The sequence below is a fragment of the Eupeodes corollae genome, chromosome 2 (genome assembly GCF_945859685.1).
Source record: "Eupeodes corollae chromosome 2, idEupCoro1.1, whole genome shotgun sequence".
NCBI lineage: Eukaryota > Metazoa > Arthropoda > Insecta > Diptera > Syrphidae > Eupeodes > Eupeodes corollae.
The window spans coordinates 157,122,922-157,132,280 of NC_079148.1; positions in this window are offsets into that span (position 1 = coordinate 157,122,922).

Genomic DNA, 9,359 nt, shown 5'->3' on the forward strand with positions numbered 1-9,359 from the left:
TCAAAATAATAAACAAATTCTTTCCGCAATATTTTTTATTTTAAATTTTTATCCAAGTTCACTTAAAGCTTTATAAATAGAAAATACACTTTCCCATCATCAACAAACAAAAAGAAATGTTTTGTGTTATGAGAACACTGTACATTCATTTTCTAATTAAAACTCCATTAAAGAACTATATAATTGAAATTTAAGACCAAAACATGTCTGGTCATATAGTTTCTGGCATCCTCTAACCACAAATTCCAAAAAACTTTCATGCACAACACATAAGCGAAACTCCTGGAAAAATCATAGAAAGTGCAGACATGTTTTTGCGCTGTTTTTACTTTTCATCTCTGCTGGCAATATGCATATGTATGCATTTTTATGCCTTTTATGAGCTTGTTATGTGATACTTATGTAGTTTATTGCTTTATTTTTAGCCCTTAGATTCAACTTTTTGTTAAAGGCTATTTTTTAGAGGTATATTTTCCATATAAAGTTTCGAAATTTTATTATTTTTAAATGTAAGGTAAATATTGAAAGGGATCAAAAAATTAGAAATAAAATAAGTCTTTTAAGATATCTTGTATAATTTACTGCAATCGTCTTAAAAAAATATTCTAAGAAAATTTTAAATTAATATTTACATTAAAAAATAAAACAAAAGATCTTCTGTTACCTTATCTACTGAGTTTGCTTTTGTCAAAACAGCTGAAACAAATCCGTGTATCGTGATTGACAAATCTTCCACTATTGCATGAACAAAAGAAGTATGTATTTGATACTCTTATGAAAGTAACAAATGATGAAACTGGAGTGGTTTATTTCTTAGATGCATCTAGATGTACAGGAAAACTTTTGGATTTCAATAATATTAGCAACAATTAGCTCACAAAATTCAGCACTAAAATTGTCATTAAATATGCAAAGCAATGAAACTGCAACCTGCAACATTTCGAAGAACTCTGCAATGACAAAGGTTATGCAGCATTTTAAATTGATTGTTTGGAATGAATGTACGATGGCACATAAAAAAATATTTGGAGGCTTTAGACAGAACCTCAAAAGATCTACGAAGCAATAACATCATATTTGGTGGTGCAATGATTTTATTAGAAGGAGATTTTCGTCAAACATTGCCAGTGATTCCACGATCAACGCCAGCTGATAAAATCAATACATGTCTAAAGTCCTCCAATTAGTGAAAACATGTCAAACTGATTTATTTAAGGAAGAATATGCTTGTTGAGTTGCAAAGTGACCAACTTGGAAACATATTCTTTAAACAGCTCATTGACATTTGTAATAGCAAATTTCATATAGACATGTTGACTGGCTGCATTATCTTTACTCAAAGTTTTTGTTAGTTAACACAATCAAAAGACGAACTTATTCAGAAGGTGTTTCCAGATGTTTCTCAAAATTACAGAAACCATGATTGGTTGAGAGAACGAACTTTATTGGCTACAAAAATCATTGATGTAAATGAATTGAATTTCAAAAATCAAGAACAAATTACAGCCGAATCGATGATACATAAATCAGTTGATTCGGCTACTAACCAAGATGATGTAGTCATCCACCAAAAGTTTTAAACTCGCTGGATTTGCCAGGATTGCCACCTCAAAATCTTCAATTAAAGGTTGGATCAATATTTATAGTGTTGCGAAATATCAATCATCCGCGTCTTCGCAACGGAACACGATTAGAGATTAAAAAAATCACTAAACAACGTGATAGAAACAACTGTATTCAAAGGAAAGTATAAAGGAGAAGACGTTCTCATACCGCGCATCCACAATGATTTCAAGTGACATGCCATTTGAGTTTAAACGACTACAGTTTCCAATGCGGCTTGGTTTTGATATGACCATAAACAAGTCCCAAGGACAATCATTAAGTGTTTGTGGTATTAATCTAGAAAACCCATGTTTCTCACATGGTCAATTGTATGTAGCCTGTTCCCGTGTTGGAAAACCATCAGATTTATTTGTCTATGTGCGAAGTAATCAAACAAAAAACATCGCATATCACAAAGCACTATTATGGTAATAAAACTGATTTCTGTTAATAATTATGATTCACATGATTAACAATAAAGCGATTACTTACTTTTTAATCGTTATATTTGTTTCATTTAGTTATTTTTTATTCACAGCGCACTATCAACAGAGTGACGGTTCTGTTCAGGAGAATATTAAGCCACGACTATAAAGTACGTAGGAACAAAAGCTGCCACTTTACAAATCTTTATGACAGGACAAAGTGTGTCGGGTCCGCCAGTGTTATATAAATCAAAACAAAAGTTTCAGAAAATCTCAGTACTTCCTGAAATTCCAGACATTTTCCATCATTTTCTAACATACTAAACCTTCGTATCCTAGTTTATGTGCTTCCTAGCTTCAACAATTCGTTTCTCTTGCAGGAGATATTGTGAACATTAATTGTACTAAATTGATATTTGTCTCATTGCAAATGCTCAATCTCATCAGCTAGAGCTCAGTCTCGTGAGACATACCAAATGGATTCTATACACCACTTTCTGTCTGTTTGCTTAAAAACTAATGACCGGATGTTTATACATCGAAAAAGTGGTTTTGTGTATAGTTTTTTTATAGTTCTGTGGAAATTGGTTAAAATGTCACAGTTTTTGTTAGAAGTATTGGAGCATTTATCAACGCCAGCGTTGGCCAAACCTTTGGTGTTATAAAAAGTAAAATTGATTTTTTTTAAAAGATTTACAAAACAGTCCACGATGCCACTTGTTTATATTCAAAAGAAAGCAAGTAAGCTTTTATAAATAAGCACATGTAATTTAGTATTTCAAGGAGCTATTTAAATGGATAAAGTAGTAATCCCTATCAAATTAAAAACGTTAGTTATTTTAAGCATTTTATACTCATTATAATAGCCACGTACATCCGTTTAAATTAATATTTCAGGAGTTAAAATTAAATCGATGGCTTAAGTATCAAATTCATCAACACAAAACTATTTAATTGAATACTTCTACACTTCATTCAACTGAAAATGCAAGCAAAAATATGAACTGATAACATTTTCCATAAAAACATGTATTTTGTAATAATTAATCAATTTAAATGTTTATACAATATATAACTCCTAAAAATGTGTAATATTTTTTTACTATATGCTCAACTCTTGATTTAAACTCTCAAGCCCACCCATTTTTTGTTTGTCGAAACAGCACAGTTGAAAGAAGAAAATGGAAGAAAAATTGTGAAAATTTCAATTAAAAATCACAAACATTAACCGTTGCGTTGTTAACATTACGATAAAAGGACTTTTTCTCTGTCCTCTCTTTATTTGTTATTCAACACCTTTTGTATGTGTTAGAGTATCTATAATATCGACACATGTGCCTATAGCCTATAAACAAGCACAACAAAGATACATACGTATCTATACCGTCATAGTACCGTACCGTAGAACATACATAGATAGGGATGCCGTTGATACACAAATTGCTCTAAGTAAATATTGGGCCTAGGCAAGGCATTGATTGAATTCCGTTCGTTGATGCGTGTAAATGTTTAATTTTCGACGAACGAATGTTATACTCATATGATTGACGCCGAGTTGTTGATTTTGTTCTTCAACACCATCTCCGTTACAAATTGAATGTGGAAACAGTTTTAACTGTTGAATTGAATTCCAAAATTAAATAAATTTTATTACACACTGCATTATGTTGTACAACATATGCACATACATAGAATTGAATTTAAATACATAGATACTCAATAATCATACCATCTACAATACTGTACAGTACGCCGATTTAAGCATGAGGTTGTGTATATTTTTGTATTTAGTATAATTTCGACAGAATCGGTCTTCAGTTTGTGTATAATGTAAAATAAAAGTATTCACTCGTAGATTATGTACATACGAGTAAATAATGTAGATATGTATATTGTTGTACTGTTTTTCACTGAACACACACAATTAGGAAAAGTGAAACGGAAATTATTGTTAACTCAGTTAATATTTACCCGACATTATTTTTAATGTTGTTTTATTTGTTCTATAAGTGAGCGTGAGGTAGATGGGTTTTATTATTATACGCAAACATCAGGTTTATTTAATTTATTTTATGAAGTCCTCTGTAAAACTATTAAAAAGTTTGTATTTTTTCTGATTAAGTTTGGTAACTGCGAGTACCTATACATATTTTCAAGATATACAAGCAAATAGATAGATATTTGCAAAATACACCTTTATTTTATTTCCAAACCATATCGTACAAATAACGTTAAGTAAACTCAAGATAAAAATACTGTAAAATGACATTTGTTCAAAATTTTATTGAGTGAGTGATTCAGTAAGTGAGTAAGTGAGTAAGTAAGTAAGTGAGTAAGTGAGTAAGTGAGTAAGTGAGTAAGTGAGGAAGTGAGGAAGTGAGGAAGTGAGTAAGTGAGTATGTGAGTAAGTGAGTAAGTGAGTAAGTGAGTAAGTGAGTAAGTGAGTAAGTGAGTAAGTTATTAAGTGAGTAAGTGAGTAAGTGAGTAAGTGAGTAAGTGAATAAGTGAATGAGGGAGAAAATGACTAAGTAAGTAAGTGAATAAGTGAGTAAGTGAGTTAGTGAGACAATGACTAAGTAAGTAGGTGAATAAATGAGTAAGTCAGTAAGTCAGTAAGTGATTACCTGAGTAAGTGAGTAAGTCAGTAAGTGATTAGGTGAGTAAGTGAGTGAGGGAGAAAATGAGTAATTCAGTAAGTGAGAAAGTGATTAAGTGAGTGAGGGAGAAAATCACTAAGTAATTAAGTCAATAAGTGAGTAAGTGAGTTAGTGAAAAAATGACTAAGTAAGTAGGTGAATAAGTGAGTAAGTCAGTAAGTCAGTATGTGAGTAAGTGATTACCTGAGTAAGTGATTAAGTGATTAAGTGAGTAAGTTAGTAAGTGAGTAAGTAAGTAAGTGATTAAGTGAGTGAGGGAGAAAATGACTAAGTAAGTAAGTGAGTAAGTGAGTAAGTGAGCAAGTGAGTAAGTGAGTAAGTGAGTAAGTGAGTAAGTGAGTAAGTGAGTAAGTGAGTAAGTGAGTAAGTGAGTAAGTGAGTAAGTAAGTAAGTGTGTAAACGAGTAAGTGAGTAAGTGAGTAAGTAAGTGAGTGAGTAAGTGAGTAAGTAAGTAAGTGTGTAAACGAGTAAGTGAGTAAGTAGTGAGTGAGTAAGTGAGTAAGTAAGTAAGTGAGTAATTGAGTAAGTGAGTGAGTAAGTGAGTAAGTGAGTAAGTGAGTAAGTGAGTAAGTGAGTAAGTGAGTAAGTGAGTAAGTGAGTAAGTGAGTAAGTGAGTAAGTGAGTAAGTGAGTAAGTGAGTAAGTGAGTAAGTAAGTAAGTGTGTAAACGAGTAAGTGAGTAAGTGAGTAAGTAAGTGAGTGAGTAAGTGAGTAAGTAAGTAAGTGTGTAAACGAGTAAGTGAGTAAGTGAGTAAGTAAGTGAGTGAGTAAGTGAGTAAGTGAGTAAGTGAGTAAGTGAGTAAGTGAGTGAGTAAGTGAGTAAGTGAGTAAGTGAGTAAGTGAGTAAGTGAGTTAGTGAGAAAATGACAAAGTAAGTAGTTGAATAAGTGAGTAAGTCAGTAAGTAAATAATTGATTACCTGAGTAAGTGATTAAGTAAGTAAGTAAGTAAGTGAGTAAGTGAGTAAGTGAGTAAGTGAGTAAGTGAGTAAGTGAGTAAGTAGGTAAATGAGTAAGTGAGTAAGTGAGTAAGTCAATAAGTCAGTAAGTCAGTAAGTCCGTAAGTCAGTAAGTCAGTAAGTCAGTCAGTCAGTAAGTTATTAAGTGAGTGAGGGAGAAAATGACTAAGTAAGTAAGTGAATAAGTGAGTAAGTGAGTTAGTGAGAAAATGACAAAGTAAGTAGGTGAATAAGTGAGCAAGTCAGTAAGTAAGTAATTTTTTACCTGAGTAAGTGATTAAGTAAGTAAGTGATTAAGTGAGTAAGTGATTAAGTGAGTAAGTGAGTTACTGAGCAAGTGAGTAATTGCGTAAGTCAGTAAGTGAGTAAGTCAGAAAGTTAGTAAGTGAGTAAGTGAGTAAGTGAATAAGTGAGTAAGTTAGTAACTGAGTAAGTGTGTAAGTGAGAAAGTGAGCAAGTGAGCAAGTGTGTAAGTGAGTAAGTGAGTAAGTGAGTAAGTGAGTAAGTGAGTAAGTGAGTAAGTGAGTAAGTGAGTAAGTGAATAAGTGAGTAAGTGAGTAAGTGAGTAAGTGAGTAAGTGAGTAAGTGAGTAAGTGAGTAAGTGAGTAAGTGAGTAAGTGAGTAAGTCAGTAAGTCAGTAAGTGATTACCTGAGTAAGTGATTAAGTAAGTAAGTTAGTTAGTGAGTAAGTGAGTAAGTTAGTAATTGATTAAGTGAATAAGTAATGATTAAGTGAGTAAGTTAGTAAGTGAGTAAGTAAGTAAGTGATTAAGTGAGTGAGGGAGAAAATGACTAAGTAAGTAAGTGAATAAGTGAGTTAGTGAGAAAATGACTAAGTAAGTAGGTGAATAAGTGAGTAAGTCAGTAAGTAAGTAATTGATGACCTGAGTAAGTGATTAAGTAAGTAAGTGATTTAGTGAGTAAGTGAGTAAGTCAGTAGGTGAGTAAGTGAGTAAGTGAGTAAGTGAGAAAGTGAGTAAGTGAGTAAGTGAGTAAGTGAGTAAGTGAGTAAGTGAGTAAGTGAGTAGGTGATTCATTAAGCAAGTGAGTAAGTAGAAAAAAAATAAGTGAGTAAGTGATATAATAAAACTCAAGGTAATAGTTCTTTTGTTGACCGATGGTTTTTTTGCAATTGAACGAAGAACTAAACAGTTAGTTTCTTAGAAGGTAAATACATAAGATTAAGAAACATGTTATAAATATAATGTGGCATCGTAAGATCGATGACGTGCCTCATTAATTTCTTGTCGATTTTTTGATGTTTTACATAAACGAGCATGCATGAGTACAGACCTAGGAAATGATTGATGGGAGTACATTTTGTCTTAAGATCCTTACAGTGAGTAAGTGAGCAAGTAAAGAGTACTCTTGAAAAATCTCGTTCGAAAGCACAAGCAGGGATTAAATCCAGACCCCTCACATGAAAGTCCTTTGCTTTTATCAATTCTTTCACAACTTTGAATTTTAAAATTTATTACTGTAACGATTCAAAATTTACAAAATATTAAAACGAGAGTGCTGATGGGTAAAATTCATCTTAAATTATAGAAAAAATCATTCTTTCAATCATACAATTCTTCAAATTTCCTTATTAAAGCAGTAACTCCAAATTACAATGAGTCTTTTGATGAACTCCATGCCTTAGTTCTTTTTCTCAATCTAAGGACATTATTGGTAACTATAATTTATTTAACCGTGTGAATTTCCGTAATTTTGACACTTGAATTAAGACTTTATGTATATACACTATTCATCTTAATAAGCGATCAGTAATTATGTCCTTAAATTAAATGTTCTTGTTCTGTATTTGCCAATAAATCATAGAATATCCCTTATAAGTACCCAGCCCATCTTGAATCCCCAAATGGCATCCGATTCTGATATACTCGTTATACAACAACCTTATTCATATAAAGAGTGAACTTCTCAAATTAATATTTGTGCTTCACAAAATTCGCCTAAAGAAGTTCCCTTGCACATAAATCTTAATTTAATTTTCCTTCCAAGACCTTAAATCAACATTTCTTATAATCCGCACCCGCACGCCATCACCATCATTACCTCACTCCTTATCTACAATGCAAACTTTCGGAGAGTCCCATTTCTGTGCCTCAACTCTTTCCTATATACTATTCTTGGTTCTGGCTGGGGTTCGGGATCCTGATGGGTTGTATAGTTACTATTGGCTGGCCCACATTTTTGCCACGAAAACTGCAAGCACTGGGCACATTTATGGTTCTATTTTTCTAGGGTGCTGATGCTGAGACTCCGATATAACGTCATCATCAACGATGATGATGACGATGACGAGTGTGTGATGACAAGCGGACGTTGGCATTAAATGCGACTCAACTCCAAGAAATCATAACAACGTGCAATCGTATATTGCCGACTCCGCTCCCTCTACCCAACCTCTTCCACTTCATCATCCTAGTTCCAGAGCACAACTTTCCTGCTTCCCTGCAGTAAGAACACACATAAGCTACATAATTAAATGAAAACTATTTCAAAAGTACTTAACGTTCCATAAATCCGTAAAAACTCATAAACTATGATTTTATGCTTGCTCAAATATTGCTCCCGAGAAGATGATGAGGAGAGGGTTCAGATTCAGCTTTGGCATGGGCTTCGGCGCCGGCTTGTGGCTGACTGAGGTGCTGCTCCCTAACCAAGTGACACGTATCTTAAGGGAGAATCGTAAGAGGAACGGGTCCTCCCTTCTAACTACCCTTGTAAGACCTATGGCAAACTAAGTCATGTATACAACATGTTCCTGTTCGTGTCTAGTCTAGCACCCTATATACATTTGCACGAAGCTCACAGCTCACACACATGTTCCTGTTGGAAGTGCGATTCCAGTTCCAGCCCCGTCCCAACTCAGGCTGGAGTTTTGATAGAGAAAATTGCGTTTAATTTTCAGAAAATCTAATTTAAAGTGCAGAAAATTAAATTTGCATTCAGTGTGTAAGAGCAAAACCGATGACGACGACGACGAAGACGAAGACGACAACGACGAGGAAAACTTTTCTCTTGAAATTCCCTGCAAAAGACATCTTGTGGGCTCCTTGAGTCCCACTCCTGATGATTCTGATGGTACGTCCTCTTCTGGCTTCCCCTAAGTGTAAAGTGAAATTCTCATCTGGTATTCTTTTGTAGAAGAAAGTTAATGGCAAGATGGAGAGCATTCTCAAGATGGCACACATATATAGAACACAACATATGCTCGGGACTCGCACTCGGAAGCCCTTCTGAAGCTGTTTAGTTTTTCCTGATGTGAATAGGTTACTAGGCCGAATATGGAGCATGCAGTTAACATATATTTTCCTTCTTTTTTTAATAGAGTGCGTCAATTTGTTCGCATCCCTTAACTTTGCTCTTTTTTTTACGAGAATTCAAATTTTCACACTTAGAAAAGTTCTTCTCAATCCTTGAATGATGCGCTCAGCCAAACATAAGCAAGCTGATAATATTTAAAGCATGTTTAATTTGAATGCAGCCGTTAATACGCCACTTGGAGGGCTTATAGAGGATGTCATTAGGCGTGAGATGATTTCAATTTCTTAAATGTCTAACCTTGACTGTATTTACTTACATATAAGTAGTAACGCGTATTGCAATTTAATTTTTTAAATTGAGGAAAAAGTTGAATGAGCCCGTTTTCAAATAGGATACAAAGTCAACAAGGTCTGAGTTTTGAATTTGATTATATCAAAAC